The sequence below is a fragment of the Tribolium castaneum genome, chromosome 2, assembly GCF_031307605.1.
Source record: "Tribolium castaneum strain GA2 chromosome 2, icTriCast1.1, whole genome shotgun sequence".
NCBI lineage: Eukaryota > Metazoa > Arthropoda > Insecta > Coleoptera > Tenebrionidae > Tribolium > Tribolium castaneum.
In genome coordinates, this window is record NC_087395.1 from 10238336 (window position 1) to 10257602 (window position 19267).

The window sequence follows — 19267 nt, forward strand, 5'->3', positions numbered from 1 at the left end:
TTTGCTTACTTTGAAGTAGTAATCGTCCGAAATATTTTTTTTTGCCAAAACTATAACGTAATTTGTTCTTTTGAGCTTGAATATAGAGTTTTCATTACGTTTTATACTAGTTTACTCTACTCTAAGCATAGAATCAAACAGAGTAATCCGCTTTTGTTAAAACTGATACATAATTTGCTCTAATTTTCGAGAATAAGACGTTTTCAATATGCTTGATAAAATTTTTCTTGTTTATAGCAAGGAATCGTTTAAAATAAGCTGTATTTGCTTAAACTGATACGTAATTCGATATTTATGCATGGATACGAAGTTTTCAGTTTCTTTGACGTGAAATTTCTTGTTGCAAAAGGTAATACTTTGCTTTAAAACAACGCTTTATATGGTAATATGTGGTTTTGCATCTGCCCCATAAAAGTTCATTAGTTTCGAATCATAAATTCGTTTGAAATAAACAGTGCTGGTCAAAACTATAACGTAAATTATTTCTTTGAGACGAAATTTAAAGTTTTCATTAAGTTTTATACAAGTTTACTCTATTCTAAGTAAAGGAGTAATCAGGATAAATTGCTTTTATCTAAAGTAATATATAATTTGCAGTTTTCAGCCAGAATAAGACGTTTTTAATCTTTTTAATGTAAGTTTTCGTGTTCAAGACAAAAGATCGTCTAAAATAAGCAGTTTTTGTCCAGACTGAAACGTAATTCGAATTTCTGTGCCTGAATAAGGGGTTTTCAGTTTCTTTGATGTAAGGTTTCTTGTTTGTAACAATGAATTAACAAAAATATTTGGTTTTTATCCAAACTGTGGCATGAATCATCTTTAAGACTATAACGCAAATCTTTTGTTTTGTGCTAAAATAAGACGTTTTTAGTCAGTTTGATATAAGTTTTCTTGTTCAAAGCAAAATATTGTCGAAAATCAACCGTTTTTGTCTAAACTGATTCAAAATTTGGTGTTTTGTGTCCGAATACAAAGTTTTCAGATTCTTTAATGTTAGGTTTGCTGCTTCTAACAAAGAATCAACGAAAATATTTTGTTTTAATACAAACTGCAATATAAAATGTGTTCATAGGACAAAACATGATGTTTGGCATCTGTTTAATAAAAATTTACTCGTTTGGAAGCATAGAATCATTCCAAATAAGCTATTCTCGTCGAAACTATAATGTAATTAGTATTTTGTGCTACAATACAGCGTTTTTGTTAGATTTATTAACAATTTTGTCTATTTTAAGCAATGAAACGAATAGGATTAGCTGCCTTTATCTAAAGTGATACATAAATTGCTCTTTTATGCCAGATTAATACGTTTTTAGTCTGTTCGATGTAAGTTTTCTTGTTCAAAGCAAAAGATCGTCTAAAATAAGCCGTTTTTGTTTGAACTGATGAACAATTCAGACTGAGAGTTAACAAAAATAATTTATTTTAATCCAAACTGATACTTTTTGACCCTATAAGAGTCCTATAAAAGTCCGAGATACGCCGTTCTCGTCAAGTCTATAACGTAATACGACGTTTTCTGTCTGTTTAATATAACTTTTTAATAATAATAATAATAATAATAATAACAATAATAATAATAATAATAATAATAATAATAATAATAATAATAATAATAATAATAATAATAATAATAATAATAATAATAATAATAATAATAATAATAATAATAATAATAATAGTAATAAAAGTAAGCTTAGTTTTCTAAGCAAAAATGAAGCTTATTTTGTGTTATATGAGCGTTTTCTCATTTCTATGCAAAAGATCATGTGTGATCAGTGTTTTTAGGCAATCTTAGCCATTTTATAGTTTTTAGGCAAGAAATTGTCTAAAATTAATCACTCATTTTAAAACTGGTATAAAAACAATACTATACAAAAGTTATAATCGGTTTTTAATAATAATAATTATAATAATAATAATAATAATAATAATAATAATAATAATAATAATAATAATAATAATAATAATAATAATAATAATAACAATAATAATAATAATAATAATAATAATAATAACAATAATAATAATAAAAATAATAATAATAGTAATAAAAGTAAGCTTAGTTTTTTAAGCAAAAATGAAGCTTATTTGGTGTGTTATATGAGTGTTTTCTCATTTGTATGCAAGAAATCATCTGTGATCTGTGTTTTTAGGCAAGAAATGGTCTAAAATTAATAACTCATTTTAAAACTGGTATAAAAACATTTACTATACAAAAGTTAATAATAATAATAATAACAATAATAATAATAACAAAATAAATAATAATAATAATAATAGTAATAGTAACAAAAGTAATAATAATAATAATACTTTTAATAAGGAAAAATGGAGCTTATTTTGTGTGTTACATGAGCGTTTTCTCATTTCTATGCAAAAGATCATGTGTGATGTGTGTTTTTAGGCAATCTAAGCCATTTTATAGTTTTTAATATTTAACAAAAATTTGCTTTAAAATAAAATGTTTGAAAAACTGAAATTAAACTAAATTAATTGTGTCTAACACTTTAGTAGAGGAAAAAGGAGGAGACATAAAAGTCGCTGAAGTCTTCAGAGTCGTTTTTAAATGCTGCATTTTCGTCTTCCTCTCAAACATTGAAAACTGAATTACATTTTTGTTCAGTAACTGTAACAGTTTTTACTTTAGTTTTTTGCTTATATCTCGAAAACAATTACTCCTATCAATTTTTATCTTTCTTTCAAAATTAAAGCTGATAAAATTTCCTACAAAATAGTTATTTGCATTTCTTTTGTAAGACCAACCATAAGCGAGTTATAGAGTTGGATATAAATAATCTTTAACAAAAATTTGCTTTAAAATATAATGTTTGAAAAACCGAAATTAAACTAAATTAATTGAGTCTAACACTTTAATATTGGAAAAAGGAGAAAACATAAAAGTCACCAAAGCCTTCAGAGTCGTTTTTAGTCGTCATATTAATAACAATAACATTAATAATAATAATAACGCTGCATTTTCGTCTTCGTCTCAAACATTGAAAACTGAATTACATTTTTGTTCAGTTACAGGTACAGTTTTCTTATTGGTTTTTTGCTTATATCTCGAAAACAGTTACTCCTATCAATTATCTTTCTTTCAAAATTAAAGCTGATAAAATTTCCTACAAAATAGTTATTTGCATTTTTCTTGTAGGACCAACCATAAGCGAGTTCTAGAGTTAGATATAAATAATATTTAACAAAAACTTGCTTTAAAATAAAATGTTTGAAAAACTAAAATTAAACTAAATTAATTGTGTCTAACACTTTAGTAGAGGAAAAAGGAGAAGACATAAATGTCACTAAAGGTTTCAGAGTCGTCTTTAGTCGTCATATTAATAACAATAACATTAATAATAATAATATTAATAGTACTAAATTTGCTTACATGCAAACGCTTAATTAAGGTAACAGTTTTTTGCTTTCTTGCTTATATCTCGAAAATACTTACTTATATCAATTTTTATCATTTTACTAAAATTAAAGCTGATAAAATTTTCTACAAAATAGTTATTTGCATTTTTCATATAAGACTAACCATAAGCGAGATATAAGTTTAAAAATTATTAATATTTAAAAAAAAGTGCTTTAACAGAAAATGTCTTGTGATTTAAAATATACTTAATTTATTGGGTCCAATACTTTATTAGAAGAAAAAGGAGGTGACATAAAAGTCGCTGAAGTCTTCAGAGTCGTTTTTAAATGCTGCATTTTCGACTTCGTCTCAAACATTGAAAACTGAATTACATTTTTGTTCAGTAACTGTAACAGTTTTTACTTTGGTTTTTTGCTTATATCTCGAAAACAATTACTCCTATCAATTTTTATCTTTCTTTCAAAATTAAAGCTGATAAAATTTCCTACAAAATAGTTATTTGCATTTCTTTTGTAAGATCAACCATAAGCGAGTTATAGAGTTGGATATAAATAATCTTTAACAAAAATTTGCTTTAAAATAAAATGTTTGAAAAACTAAAATTAAACTAAATTAATTGTGTCTAACACTTAAGTAGAGGAAAAAGGAGAAGACATAAAGGTCACTAAAGTCTTCAGAGTCGTTTTTAGTCGTCATATTAATAACAATAACATTAATAATAATAATACCAATAGTACTAAATTTGCTTATATGCAAGCGCTTAATTAAGGTAACAGTTTTTTGGTTTCTAGCTTATATCTCGAAAACAGTTACTCCTATCAATTTTTTACTAAAATTAAAGCTGATAAAATTTCCTACAAAATAGTTATTTGCATTTTTCATGTACGACTAACCATAAGCGAGATATAAGTTTGAAAATAATTAATATTTAAAACAAAAGTGCTTTAACAGAAAATGCCTTGTGATTTAAAATACACTTAATTTATTGGGTCCAATACTTTATTAGAAGAAAAAGGAGGTGACATAAAAGTCACTGAAGTCTTCAGAGTCGTTTTTAAATGCTGCATTTTCGTCTTCGTCTAAAACATTGAAAACTGAATTACATTTTTGTTCAGTAACAGTTACAGTTTTCTTATTGGTTTTTTGCTTATTTCTCGAAAACAGTTACACCTATCAAATTTTATCTTTCTTTCAAAATTAAAGCTGATAAAATTTCCAACAAAGTAATTATTTGCATTTTTCTTGTAGGAACAAGCATAAGCGAGTTATAGAGAGGGATATAAATAATATCTAACAAAAATTTGCTTTAAAATAAAATGTTTGAAAAACTGAAATTAAACAAAATTAATTGTGCCTAACACTTTAGTGGAGGAAAAAGGAGAAGACGTAAAAGTCCCTAAAGGTTTCAGAATCGTCTTTAGTCGTCATATTAATAACAATAACATTAATAATAATAAAACTAATAGTACTAAATTTGCTTATATGCAAACGCTGAATTAAGGTAATAGTTTTTTGGTTTCTTGCTTATATCTCGAAAACAGTTACTCCTTTCAATTTTTATCTTTTTTCAAAATTAAAGCTGATAACATTTCCTACAAAATAGTTATTTGCATTTTTTTGTAGGACCAACCATAAGCGAGTTATAGAGTTGGATATAAATAATCTTTAACAAAAATTTGCTTTAAAATAAAATGTTTGAAAAACTAAAATTAAACTAAATTAATTGTGTCTAACACTTTAGTAGAGGAAAAAGGAGAAGACATAAAGGTCACTAAAGTCTTCAGAGTCGTTTTTAGTCGTCATATTAATAACAATAACATTAATAATAATAATACTAATAGTACTAAATTTGCTTATATGCAAGCGCTTTATTAAGGTAACAGTTTTTTGGTTTCTTGCTTATATCTCAAAAACAGTTACTCCTATCAATTTTTATCTTTTTACTAAAATTAAAGCTGATAAAATTTCCTACAAAATAGTTATTTGTATTTTTCTTGTAGGACCAAGCATAAGCGAGTTATAGAGATAGATATAAATAAAATTTAACAAAAATTTGCTTTAAAATAAAATGTTTGATATACTGAAATTAAACTAAATTAATTGTGTCTAACACTTTAGTATAGGAAAAAGGAGAAGACATAAAAGTCACCAAAGTCTTCAGAGTAGTTTTTAGTCGTCATATTAATAACAATAACATTAATAATAATAATACTAATAGTACTAAATTTGCTTATATGCAAGCGCTTTATTAAGGTAACAGTTTTTTGGTTTCTTGCTTATATCTCGAAAACAGTTACTCCTATCAATTTTTATCTTTTTACTAAAATTAAAGCTGATAAAATTTCCTACAAAATAGTTATTTGTATTTTTCTTGTAGGACCAAGCATAAGCGAGTTATAGAGATAGATATAAATAATATTTAACAAAAATTTGCTTTAAAATAAAATGTTTGAAATACTGAAATTAAACTAAATTAATTGTGTCTAACACTTTAGTATAGGTAAAAGGAGAAGACATAAAAGTCACCAAAGTCTTCAGAGTCGTTTTTAGTCGTCATATTAATAACAATAACATTAATAATAATAATACTAATAGTACTAAATTTGCTTACATGTAAGCGCTTTATTAAGGTAACAGTTTTTTGGTTTCTTGCTTATATCTCGAAAACAGTTACTCCTATCAATTTTTATCTGTTTACTAAAATTAAAGCTGATAAAATTTCCTACAAAATAGTTATTTGCATTTTTCTTGTAGGACCAACCATAAGCGAGTTATAGAGTTGGATATAAATAATATTTAACAAAAACTTGCTTTAAAATAAAATGTTTGAAAAACTAAAAAATAAAATTTCCTACAAAATAGTAATTTGCATTTTTCATGTAGGACTAACCATAAGCGAGATATAAGTTTGAAAATAATTAATATTTAAAAAAAAAGTGCTTTAACAGAAAATGTCTTGTGATTTAAAATACACTTAATTTATTGGGTCCAATACTTTATTAGAAGAAAAAGGAGGTGACCTAAAAGTCACCAAAATCTTGAGAGTCGTTCTTAGTCGTCATATTGATAACAATAACATAAATAATAATAATACTAATAGTACTAAATTTGCTTATATGCAAGCGCTTAATTAAGGTAAGAGTTTCTTGCTTATATCTCGAAAACTTACATTTTTGTTCAGTAACTGTAACAGTTTTTACTTTGGTTTTTTGCTTATATCTCGAAAACAATTACTCCTATCAATTTTTATCTTTCTTTCAAAATTAAAGCTGATAAAATTTCCTACAAAATAGTTATTTGCATTTCTTTTGTAAGACCAACCATAAGCGAGTTATAGAGTTGGATATAAATAATCTTTAACAAAAATTTGCTTTAAAATATAATGTTTGAAAAACCGAAATTAAACTAAATTAATTGAGTCTAACACTTTAGTATAGGAAAAAGGAGAAGACATAAAAGTCACCAAAGACTTCAGAGTCGTTTTTAGTCGTCATATTAATAACAATAACATTAATAATAATAATAATGCTGCATTTTCGTCTTCGTCTCAAACATTGAAAACTGAATTACATTTTTGTTCAGTAACAGTTACAGTTTTCTTATTGGTTTTTTGCTTATATCTCGAAAACAGTTACTCCTATTAATTTTTATCTTTCTTTCAAAATTAAAGCTGATAAAATTTCCTACAAAATAGTTATTTGCATTTTTCATGTAGGACTAACCATAAGCGAGATATAAGTTTGAAAATAATCAATATTTAAAAAAAAAGTGCTTTAACAGAGAATGTCTTGTGATTTAAAATACACTTAATTTTTTGGGTCCAATACATTATTAGAAGAAAAAGGAGGTGACTTAAAAGTCACAGAAGTCTTTAGAGTCGTTTTTAAATGCTGCATTTTCGTCTTCGTCTCAAACATTAAAAACTGAATTACATTTTTGTTTAGTTACTGTAACAGTTTTCACTTTGGTTTTTTGCTTATATCTCGAAAACAATTATTCCTATCAATTTTTATCTTTCTTTCAAAATTAAAGCTGATAAAATTTCCTACAAAATAGTTATTTGCATTTTTCTTGTAGGACCAACCATAAGCGAGTTATAGAGTTGGATATAAATAATATTTAACAAAAACTTGCTTTAAAATAAAATGTTTGAAAAACTAAAAAATAAAATTTCCTACAAAATAGTAATTTGCATTTTTCATGTAGGACTAACCATAAGCGAGATATAAGTTTAAAAATAATTAATATTTAAAAAAAAAGTGCTTTAACAGAAAATGTCTTGTGATTTAAAGTACACTTAATTTATTGGGTCCAATACTTTATTAGAAGAATAAGGAGGTGACATAAAAGTCACCAAAGTCTTGAGAGTCGTTCTTAGTCGTCATATCAATAACAATAACATTAATAATAATAATACTAATAGTACTAAATTTGCTTATATGCAAGCGCTTAATTAAGGTAACAGTTTCTTGCTTATATCTCGAAAACTTACATTTTTGTTCAGTAACTGTAACAGTTTTTACTTTGGTTTTTTGCTTATATCTCGAAAACAATTACTCCTATCAATTTTTATCTTTCTTTCAAAATTAAAGCTGATAAAATTTCCTACAAAATAGTTATTGGCATTTTTTTTGTAGGACCAACCATAAGCGAGTTATAGAGTTGGATAGAAATAATCTTTAACAAAAATTTGCTTTAAAATATAATGTTTGAAAAACCGAAATTAAACTAAATTAATTGAGTCTAACACTTTAGTATAGGAAAAAGAGAAGACATAAAAGTCACCAAAGACTTCAGAGTCGTTTTTAGTCGTCATATTAATAACAATAACATTAATAATAATAATAATGCTGCATTTTCGTCTTCGTCTCAAACATTGAAAACTGAATTACATTTTTGTTCAGTAACAGTTACAGTTTTCTTATTGGTCTCTTGCTTATATCTCGAAAACAGTTACTTCCATCAATTTTTATCTTTTTTTCAAAATTAAAGCTGATAAAATTTCCTACAAAATAGTTATTTGCATTTTTTTGTAGGACCAACCATAAGCGAGTTATAGAGTTGGATATAAATAATCTAACTCCTATCAATTTTTAACTTTTCACCAAAATTAAAGATGATAAAATTTCCTGCAAAATAGTTATTTGCATTTTTCATGTAGAACAAACCATAAGCGAGATATAAGTTTGAAAATAATTAATAATTAAAAAAAAATGTGTTTTAACAGAAAATGTCTTGTGATTTAAAATACACTTAATTTATTGGGTCCAATACTTAATTAGAAGAAAAAGGAGGTGCAAATAACTATTTTGTTGGAAATTTTATTAGCTTTAATTGTGAAAGAAAGATAAAATTTGATAGGAGTAACTGTTTTCGAGATATAAGCAAAAAACCAATAAGAAAACTGTAACTGTTACTGAACAAAAATGTAATTCAGTTTTCAATGTTTGAGACGAAGACAAAAATGCAGCATTTAAAAACGACTCTGAAAACTTCAGTGACTTTTATGTCACCTCCTTTTTCTTCTAATAAAGTATTGGACCCAATAAATTAAGTGTATTATAAATCACAAGACATTTTCTGTAAAACACTTTTTTTTAATTATTAATTACTTTCAAACTTATATCTCGCTTATGGTTAGTTCTACATGAAAAATGCAAATAACTATTTTGTAGGAAATTTTATCACCTTTAATTTTGGTGAAAAAGTAAAAATTGATAGGAGTAACTGTTTTCGAGATATAAGCAAAAAACAAAAAAACTGTTACTTTAATTAAGCGCTTGCATATAAGCAAATTTAGTACTACTAGTAATGTTATTATAAATGTTATTGTTATTAATAAGACGACTAAAGACAACTCTAAGACCTTAGTGACTTTTATGTCTCCTCCTTTTTCCTCTACTAAAGTGTTAGACACAATTAATTTAGTTTAATTTCAGTTTTTCAAACATTTTATTTTAAAGCAAATTTTTGTTAAATATTAAAAACTATAAAATGGCTTAGATTGCCTAAAAACACACATCACACATGATCTTTTGCATAGAAATGAGAAAACGCTCATATAACACAAAATAAGCTTCATTTTTGCTTAGAAAACTAAGCTTACTTTTATTACTACTATTATTATTATTTTTATTATTATTATTATTATTATTATTACTATTATTATTATTATTATTATTATTATTATTATTATTATTAATATTATTATTATTAAAAACCGATTATAACTTTTGTATAGTAAATGTTTTTATACCAGTTTTAAAATGAGTTATTAATTTTAGACAATTTCTTGTCTAAAAACACAGATCACAGATGATCTCTTGCATAGAAATGAGAAAACGCTCAGATAACACAAAATAAGCATCATTTTTGCTTAGAAAAACTAAGCTTTAATTTAGAAAGAAATTCATTATTATAAGTATTATTATCATTATTATTATTATTATTATTATTATTATTATTTCTTTTATTACTATTATTATTATTATTATTATTATTATTATTATTATTAACTTTTGTATGGTAAATGTTTTTATACCAGTTTTAAAATGAGTTATTAATTTTAGACAATTTCTTGCCTAAAAACACTCATATAACACACAAAATAAGCTTTATTTTTGCTTAGAAAACTAAGCTTACTTTTATTACTATTATTATTATTTTAATTATTATTATTATTATTATTGTTATTATTATTATTATTATTATTATTATTATTATTATTATTATTATTATTATTGTTATTATTATTATTATTATTATTATTATTATTAAAAACCGATTATAACTTTTGTATAGTATTGTTTTTATACCAGTTTTAAAATGAGTGATTAATTTTAGCCAATTTCTTGCCTAAAAACTATAAAATGGCTTAGATTGCCTAAAAACACAGATCACACATGATCTTTTGCATAGAAATGAGAAAACGCTCATATAACACAAAATAAGCTTCATTTTTGCTTAGAAAACTAAGCTTACTTTTATTACTACTATTATTATTATATTTATTATTATTATTATTATTATTATTACTATTATTATTATTATTATTAATATTATTATTATTAAAAACCGATTATAACTTTTGTATAGTAAATGTTTTTGTACCAGTTTTAAAATGAGTTATATTAATTTAGACAATTTCTTGCCTAAAAACACAGATCGCAGATGATCTCTTGCATAGAAATGAGAAAACGCTCAGATAACACAAAATAAGCATCATTTTTGCTTAGAAAAACTAAGCTTTAATTTAGAAAGAAATTCATTATTATAAGTATTATTATCATTATTATTATTATTATTATTATTATTATTATTATTATTATTATTATTATTATTTTTTATTACTATTATTATTATTATTATTATTATTATTATTAACTTTTGTATAGTAAATGTTTTTATACCAGTTTTAAAATGAGTTATTAATTTTAGACAATTTCTTGCCTAAAAACACAGATCACAGATGATTTCTTGCATAGAAATGAGAAAACGCTCATATAACACAAAAAGAGCTTCATGTTTGCTTAGAAAACTAAGCCTACTTTTATTACTATTATTATTTTTATTATTATTATTATTATTATTATTATTACTATTATTATTATTATTATTTTTATTATTATTATTATTATTATTATTATTATTATTATTATTATTATTATTATTGTTATTATTATTATTATTATTAAAAACTTATATTAAACAGACAGAAAACGTATTCTGACACAAAAAAACGAATTACGTTATAGACTTGACGAGAACGGCGTATCTCGGACTCTTATAGGACTCTTATTGGGTCAAAAAGTATCAGTTTAGATTAAAATAAATTATTTTTGTTGACTCTCAGTCTGAATTGTTCATCAGTTCAAACAAAAACGGCTTATTTTAGACGATCTTTTGCTTTGAACAAGAAAACTTACATCGAACAGACTAAAAACGTATTAATCTGGCATAAAAGAGCAATTTATGTATCACTTTAGATAAAGGCAGCTAATCCTATTCGTTTCATTGCTTAAAATAGACAAAATTGTTAATAAATCTAACAAAAACGCTGTATTCTAGCACAAAATACTAATTACATTATAGTTTCGACGAGAATAGCTTATTTGGAATGATTCTATGCTTCCAAACGAGTAAATTTTTATTAAACAGATGCCAAACATCATGTTTTGTCCTATAAAGACATTTTATATTGCAGTTTGTATTAAAACAAAATATTTTCGTTGATTCTTTGTTAGAAGCAGCAAACCTAACATTAAAGATTCTGAAAACTTTGTATTCGGACACAAACCACCGAATTTTGTATCAGTTTAGACAAAAACGGTTGATTTTCGACAATATTTTGCTTTGAACAAGAAAATTTATATCAAACTGACTAAAAACGTCTTATTTTAGCACAAAACAAAAGATTTGCGTTATAGTCTTGAAGCTGATTCATGACACAGTTTGGATAAAAACCAATTATTTTTGTTAATTCATTGTTACAAACAAGAAACCTTACATCAAAGAAACTGAAAACCCCTTATTCAGGCACAGAAATTCGAATTACGTTTCAGTCTGGACAAAAGCTGCTTATTTTAGACGATCCTTTGTTTTGAACACGAAAACTTACATTAAATAGATTAAAAACGTCTTATTCTGGCTGAAAACTGCAAATTATATATTACTCTAGATAAAAGCAATTTATCCTGATTACTCCTTTACTTAGAATAGAGTAAACTTGTATAAAATTTAATGAAAACTTTAAATTTAGTCTCAAAGAAATAATTTACGTTATAGTTTTGACCAGCACTGTTTATTTCAAACGAATTTATGATTCGAAACTAATGAACTTTTATGGGGCAGATGCAAAACCACATATTACCATATAAAGCGTTGTTTTAAAGCAAAGTATTACCTTTTGCAACAAGAAATTTCACGTCAAAGAAACTGAAAACTTCGTATCCATGCATAAATAACGAATTACGTATCAGTTTAGGCAAATACAGCTTATTTTAAACGATTCATTGCTATAAACAAGAAAAATTTTATCAAGCATATTGAAAACGTCTTATTCTCGAAAATAAGAGCAAATTATGTATCAGTTTTGACAAAAGCGGATTACTCTGTTTGATTCTATGCTTAGAGTAGAGTAAACTACTATAAAACGTAATGAAAACTCTATATTCAAGCTCAAAAGAACAAATTACGTTATAGTTTTGGCAAAAAAAAATATTTCGGACGATTACATACTTCGAAGTAAGCAAACTTTAATTGAACAAGTGCAAAAGCTAATACTTTGCTTTAAAATAACGATTTATGTGGTAATATGGTATTTTGCATCTGTCCTATAAAAGTTTACTCGTTTCGCTCCATTGAATCATTCGAAATAAATTATTTTGACACAACAACAACGAAAATAATTTGTTTTTGTTTAAACTGTTACATAAGTCGCTTTTATAAAACGAACTAAGACGTTTGGCATTTGTTTAGTGAAAGTTTTTTCGTTTGGGGGCATAAAATCGTTTGAAATTAACAGTTCTGGTCAAAACTATAACGTAAATTATTTCTTTGAGACGAAATTTAAAGTTTTCATTAAGTTTTATACAAGTTTGCTCTATTCTAAGCAAAGGAGTAATCAGGATAAACTGCTTTTATCCAAAGTAATACATAATTTGCAGTTTTGAGCCAGAATAAGACGTTTTTAATCTTTTTAATGTAAGTTTTCGTGTTCAAAAGAAAGAATCGTCTAAAATAAGCAATTTGTGTCTAGACTGAAACGTAATTTGATTTTCTGGGCCTGAATAAGAGGTTTTCAGTTTCTTTGATGTAAGGTTTCTTGTTTGTAACAATGAATAAACGAAAATCATTGGTTTTAATCCAAACTGTGACATAAATCGTTTTTTAAAGGCGAAATCAGACGTTTTGCCTCTGTTCAGTGAAAGTATACTGGTTTCAAAGCATAGAATCGTTTGAAATTAACAGTTCTCGTCAAGACTATAACGCAAATCTTTAAAGTGATACAAAGAAATAATTTACGTTATAGTTTTGACCAGAACTGTTAATTTCAAACGATTTTATGCCCCCAAACGAGAAAACTTTCAATAAACAGATGCCAAAAGTCTTAGTTCGTTTTATAAAAGCGACTTATGTTACAGTTTAAACAAAAACAAATTATTTTCGTTGTTGTTGTGTCAAAATAATTTATTTCGAATGATTCAATGGAGCGAAACGAGTAAACTTTTATAGGACAGATGCAAAATACCATATTACCACATAAATCGTTATTTTAAAGCAAAGTATTAGCTTTTGCACTTGTTCAATTAAAGTTTGCTTACTTCGAAGTATGTAATCGTCCGAAATATTTTTTTTTTGCCAAAACTATAACGTAATTTGTTCTTTTGAGCTTGAATATAGAGTTTTCATTACGTTTTATAGTAGTTTACTCTACTCTAAGCATAGAATCAAACAGAGTAATCCGCTTTTGTCAAAACTGATACATAATTTGCTCTTATTTTCGAGAATAAGACGTTTTCAATATGCTTGATAAAATTTTTCTTGTTTATAGCAATGAATCGTTTAAAATAAGCTGTATTTGCCTAAACTGATACGTAATTCGTTATTTATGCATGGATACGAAGTTTTCAGTTTCTTTGACGTGAAATTTCTTGTTGCAAAAGGTAATACTTTGCTTTAAAACAACGCTTTATATGGTAATATGTGGTTTTGCATCTGCCCCATAAAAGTTCATTAGTTTCGAATCATAAATTCGTTTGAAATAAACAGTGCTGGTCAAAACTATAACGTAAATTATTTCTTTGAGACTAAATTTAAGCGAGATATAAGTTTGAAAGTAATTAATAATTAAAAAAAAGTGTTTTAACAGAAAATGTCTTGTGATTTATAATTCACTTAAATTATTGGGTCAAATACTTTATTAGAAGAAAAAGGAGGTGACATAAAAGTCACTGAAGTTTTCAGAGTCGTTTTTAAATGCTGCATTTTTGTCTTCGTCTCAAACATTGAAAACTGAATTACATTTTTGTTCAGTTACAGTTAGTTTTCTTATTGGTTTTTTGCTTATATCTCGAAAACAGTTACTCCTATCAAATTTTATCTTTCTTTCACAATTAAAGCTAATAAAATTTCCAACAAAATAGTTATTTGCACCTCCTTTTTCTTCTAATTAAGTATTGGACCCAATAAATTAAGTGTATTTTAAATCACAAGACATTTTCTGTTAAAACACATTTTTTTTTAATTATTAATTATTTTTAAACTTATATCTCGCTTATGGTTTGTTCTACATGAAAAATGCAAATAACTATTTTGCAGGAAATTTTATCATCTTTAATTTTGGGGAAAAGGTAAAACTTGATAGGAGTAACTGTTTTCGAGATATAAGCAAGAAACCAAAAAACTATTACCTTAATGCAGCGTTTGCATATAAGCAAATTTAGTACTATTAGTTTATTAATGTTATTGTTATTAATATGACGACTAAAGACGATTCTGAAACCTTTAGAGACTTTTATGTCTTCTCCTTTTTCCTCCACTAAAGTGTTAGACACAATTAATTTAGTTTAATTTCAGTTTTTCAAACATTTTATTTTAAAGCAAATTTTTGTTAGATATTATTTATATTCATCTCTATAACTTGCTTATGCTTGGTCCTACAAGAAAAATGCAAATAATTACTTTGTTGGAAATTTTATCAACTGTTACATAAGTCGCTTTTATAAAACGAACTAATACGTTTGGCATTTGTTTAGTGAAAGTTTTTTCGTTTGGGGGCATAAAATCGTTTGAAATTAACAGTTCTGGTCAAAACTATAACGTAAATTATTTCTTTGAGACGAAATTTAAAGTTTTCATTAAGTTTTATACAAGTTTGCTCTATTCTAAGCAAAGGAGTAATCAGGATAAACTGCTTTTATCCAAAGTAATACATAATTTGCAGTTTTGAGCCAGAATAAGACGTTTTTAATCTTTTTAATGTAAGTTTTCGTGTTCAAAAGAAAGAATCGTCTAAAATAAGCAATTTGTGTCTAGACTGAAACGTAATTTGATTTTCTGGGCCTGAATAAGAGGTTTTCAGTTTCTTTGATGTAAGGTTTCTTGTTTGTAACAATGAATAAACGAAAATCATTGGTTTTAATCCAAACTGTGACATAAATCGTTTTTTAAAGGCGAAATCAGACGTTTTGCCTCTGTTCAGTGAAAGTATACTGGTTTCAAAGCATAGAATCGTTTGAAATTAACAGTTCTCGTCAAGACTATAACGCAAATCTTTAAAGTGATACAACGAAATAATTTACGTTATAGTTTTGACCAGAACTGTTAATTTCAAACGATTTTATGCCCCCAAACGAGAAAACTTTCAATAAACAGATGCCAAAAGTCTTAGTTCGTTTTATAAAAGCGACTTATGTTACAGTTTAAACAAAAACAAATTATTTTCGTTGTTGTTGTGTCAAAATAATTTATTTCGAATGATTCAATGGAGCGAAACGAGTAAACTTTTATAGGACAGATGCAAAATACCATATTACCACATAAATCGTTATTTTAAAGCAAAGTATTAGCTTTTGCACTTGTTCAATTAAAGTTTGCTTACTTCGAAGTATGTAATCGTCCGAAATATTTTTTTTTTGCCAAAACTATAACGTAATTTGTTCTTTTGAGCTTGAATATAGAGTTTTCATTACGTTTTATAGTAGTTTACTCTACTCTAAGCATAGAATCAAACAGAGTAATCCGCTTTTGTCAAAACTGATACATAATTTGCTCTTATTTTCGAGAATAAGACGTTTTCAATATGCTTGATAAAATTTTTCTTGTTTATAGCAATGAATCGTTTAAAATAAGCTGTATTTGCCTAAACTGATACGTAATTCGTTATTTATGCATGGATACGAAGTTTTCAGTTTCTTTGACGTGAAATTTCTTGTTGCAAAAGGTAATACTTTGCTTTAAAACAACGCTTTATATGGTAATATGTGGTTTTGCATCTGCCCCATAAAAGTTCATTAGTTTCGAATCATAAATTCGTTTGAAATAAACAGTGCTGGTCAAAACTATAACGTAAATTATTTCTTTGAGACTAAATTTAAAGTTTTCATTAAATTTTATACAAGTTTACTCTATTCTAAGTAAAGGAGTAATCAGGATAAATTGCTTTTATCTATAGTAATATATAATTTGCAGTTTTCAGCCAGAATAAGACGTTTTTAATCTTTTTAATGTAAGTTTTCGTGTTCAAAACAAAGGATCGTCTAAAATAAGCAGCTTTTGTCCAGACTGAAACGTAATTCGAATTTCTGTGCCTGAATAAGGGGTTTTCAGTTTCTTTGATGTAAGGTTTCTTGTTTGTAACAATGAATTAACAAAAATAATTGGTTTTTATCCAAACTGTGTCATGAATCAGCTTCAAGACTATAACGCAAATCTTTTGTTTTGTGCTAAAATAAGACGTTTTTAGTCAGTTTGATATAAATTTTCTTGTTCAAAGCAAAATATTGTCGAAAATCAACCGTTTTTGTCTAAACTGATACAAAATTCGGTGGTTTGTGTCCGAATACAAAGTTTTCAGATTCTTTAATGTTAGGTTTGCTGCTTCTAACAAAGAATCAACGAAAATATTTTGTTTTAATACAAACTGCAATATAAAATGTCTTTATAGGACAAAACATGATGTTTGGCATCTGTTTAATAAAAATTTACTCGTTTGGAAGCATAGAATCATTCCAAATAAGCTATTCTCGTCGAAACTATAATGTAATTAGTATTTTGTGCTAGAATACAGCGTTTTTGTTAGATTTATTAACAATTTTGTCTATTTTAAGCAATGAAACGAATAGGATTACTGCCTTTATCTAAAGTGATACATAAATTGCTCTTTTATGCCAGATTAATACGTTTTTAGTCTGTTCGATGTAAGTTTTCTTGTTCAAAGCAAAAGATCGTCTAAAATAAGCCGTTTTTGTTTGAACTGATGAACAATTCAGACTGAGAGTCAACAAAAATAATTTATTTTAATCTAAACTGATACTTTTTGACCCTATAAGAGTCCTATAAGAGTCCGAGATACGCCGTTCTCGTCAAGTCTATAACGTAATTCGTTTTTTTGTGTCAGAATACGACGTTTTCTGTCTGTTTAATATAAGTTTTTAATAATAATAATAATAATAACAATAATAATTATAATAATAATAATAATAATATTAATAATAATAATAATAATAATAATAATAATAATAATAATAATAATAATAATAATAATAAAAATAATAATACTAATAATAGTAATAAAAGTAAGCTTAGTTTTCTAAGCAAACATGAAGCTCTTTTTGTGTTATATGAGCGTTTTCTCATTTCTATGCAAGAAATCATCTGTGATCTGTGTTTTTTGGCAAGAAATTGTCTAAAATTAATAACTCATTTTAAAACTGGTATAAAAACATTTACTATACAAAAGTTAATAATAATAATAATAATAATAATAATAGTAATAAATAATAATAATAATAATAATAATAATAATAATAATAATAATAATAATAATACTTATAATAATGAATTTCTTTCTAAATTAAAGCTTAGTTTTTCTAAGCAAAAATGATGCTTATTTTGTGTTATCTGAGCGTTTTCTCATTTCTATGCAAGAGATCATCTGTGATCTGTGTTTTTAGGCAAGAAATTGTCTAAATTAATATAACTCATTTTAAAACTGGTATAAAAACATTTACAATACAAAAGTTATAATCGGTTTTTAATAATAATAATATTAATAATAATAATAATAATAGTAATAATAATAATAATAATAAATATAATAATAATAAATATAATAATAATAGTAGTAATAAAAGTAAGCTTAGTTTTCTAAGCAAAAATGAAGCTTATTTTGTGTTATATGAGCGTTTTCTCATTTCTATGCAAAAGATCATGTGTGATGTGTGTTTTTAGGCAATCTAAGCCATTTTATAGTTTTTAATATTTAACAAAAATTTGCTTTAAAGTAAAATGTTTGAAAAACTGAAATTAAACTAAATTAATTGTGTCTAACACTTTAGTAGAGGAAAAAGGAGGAGACATAAAAGTCACCAAAGTCTTCAGAGTCGTTTTTAGTCGTCATATTAATAACAATAACATTAATAATAATAATACTAATAGTACTAAATTTGCTTATATGCAAACGCTGCATTAAGGTAATAGTTTTTTGGTTTCTTGCTTATATCTCGAAAACAGTTACTCCTATCAAGTTTTACCTTTTCCCCAAAATTAAAGATGATAAAATTTCCTGCAAAATAGTTATTTGCATTTTTCATGTAGAACAAACCATAAGCGAGATATAAGTTTGAAAATAATTAATAATTAAAAAAAAATGTGTTTTAACAGAAAATGTCTTGTGATTTATAATTCACTTAAATTATTGGGTCCAATACTTTATTAGAAGAAAAAGGAGGTGACATAAAAGTCACTGAAGTTTTCAGAGTCGTTTTTAAATGCTGCATTTTTGTCTTCGTCTCAAACATTGAAAACTGAATTACATTTTTGTTCAGTTACAGTTAGTTTTCTTATTGGTTTTTTGCTTATATCTCGAAAACAGTTACTCCTATCAAATTTTATCTTTCTTTCACAATTAAAGCTAATAAAATTTCCAACAAAATAGTTATTTGCACCTCCTTTTTCTTCTAATTAAGTATTGGACCCAATAAATTAAGTGTATTTTAAATCACAAGACATTTTCTGTTAAAACACATTTTTTTTTAATTATTAATTATTTTCAAACTTATATCTCGCTTATGGTTTGTTCTACATGAAAAATGCAAATAACTATTTTGCAGGAAATTTTATCATCTTTAATTTTGGGGAAAAGGTAAAACTTGATAGGAGTAACTG